Source organism: Sinocyclocheilus rhinocerous, unplaced genomic scaffold (genome assembly GCF_001515625.1).
Source record: "Sinocyclocheilus rhinocerous isolate Xijiao unplaced genomic scaffold, SAMN03320098_v1.1 scaffold148, whole genome shotgun sequence".
In the NCBI taxonomy this organism is placed as follows: Eukaryota; Metazoa; Chordata; class Actinopteri; order Cypriniformes; family Cyprinidae; genus Sinocyclocheilus; species Sinocyclocheilus rhinocerous.
In genome coordinates, this window is record NW_015653472.1 from 166,579 (window position 1) to 168,211 (window position 1,633).

Sequence of the window (1,633 nt, forward strand, 5' to 3'; positions counted from 1 at the left end):
TATATATATATATATATATATATATATATATAATTTACACTACTGTTTAATAGTTTGGGGCCAGTAAGATTTTTATTTTAAAGGAATTAATACTTTTTTTCAGCAATGATGCAGTAAATTGATCAAAATTGATAGTTAAGACAGTTTTTAATGTTACAAAAGATTTCTGTTTCAAAAGGTTTCAAATTAATGCTGTTCTTCAAAAAATATATAACCTTTTCCACAAAAATATTAATCAGCATTATTATTCAACATAGATAATGATAATCAGTGTTTCTTGAGCACCAAATCAGTTTAATAGAAGGATTTCTGAAGGATCATGTGACTCTGAAGACTGGAGTTTGCCAACACAGGATTAAATTACTTTTTAAAATATATTCAAATAGAAACTGTTGTAATTTGTAATAATATTTCACAATATTACTGTATTTTTGATTAAGTAATGTAGCCTTGGAGAGCATAAAAGACATATATTATGAAAAGAAAATTTTTATTGATAATGTATGTAATGTAGTTTATGCAGTGTATATGACAACTCTAATGCATATTTAGTTTGTTGTTCATGCTACTGCAGTGTCAGTGACCTGATTATTGTCCCAAACCTTATTATCCAAACAGTATTTCCACTAGAAACACCTTAGAGAGAAAAGGAGATCTTGATGAAGAAGAGGACGACGACAACGGTTGGCTGACAACATGTACATGGCCCAGAACCACAATCGTGACCATATCTCCATCAGGACACTGTCTACCCTCGCAGACTTGACCAGAAACAGGAAGGAGTTGGTTACAGGCAGCCAGAGACTGTGCATTGGCCCTCCTTCCAACTTGTCCTTCACCCTCCTTGTGAGTACATCATTAAATGAATGAGAACCTCCTCTGTAGCAGCATCTACTGACAGGCCACTGTGCTGGTGAGTGGCTAAACTAGCAGGTTATTTGAGGTCCTAACACTGTGCTGAAATTCAATTCTGTGAAGTTTGTCTCCTAAAGAACATTTAATCTGCTTGCACGACAAAAGCTTTTTCAGCTGTCCCAACTGGATACGGTTTTGATGACTTCACTGTAAGTACAGTACACAAATGTGCTATTTGGCACAGGGCTGTTGAGACCAAACCATTTATCATATTCTGATATTGATGTTCTGTCGTTCAGATTTCAGTTGTGAAAACCTTTAATCTGATATTCATTGCAGCACTGCAATACATCCTTTGGCATTATTTAAGAGTAACAGCACTCAAAAAGTTTTCCTGCAAAGAAAAAACAAAAAAAAGATATGTTGCTTATCAACGATTGATAGTTCAGTTAAAATGTGCAGGATGCGCCAATATTAAAATGTTATACTATTTTGAAAAGAAATAACAAAATAAACTTTTTAAATGCTACAAGTGAATTATAATGCACAGTGTGAGAATGGATATTCATTTTGAGATTTGCTAAAGATTACATTTAACAATGTTATTAAAAAAATTTTTTTTTAAAGATAAACTTTAAAGGGGTCATATGATGCAATTTAAATTTTTCCTTTCTCTTTGGAGTGTTACAAGCTCTTGGTGCATAAAGAAGATCTGTAAAGTTGCAAAGACTAAAGTCCATAAACACAATTTATTACACCAAATACACAAAATAATGTT

General features: G+C 32.5%; 1 protein-coding gene across 2 annotated transcripts in view; it reads left to right on the forward strand.

The window, feature by feature from the left end:
- The window catches only part of LOC107716101 (rap1 GTPase-activating protein 1-like), an 89,424-nt gene extending 88,158 nt beyond the window's left edge, over positions 1-1,266 (forward strand). For both annotated transcript variants that reach the window (XM_016522424.1, XM_016522425.1), the window contains one exon: positions 619-1,266. The gene's annotated coding sequence lies outside the window, so the exon portion shown is untranslated. The remainder of the gene's footprint in view (positions 1-618) is intronic.
- The last annotated feature ends 367 nt before the right edge of the window (positions 1,267-1,633 follow it).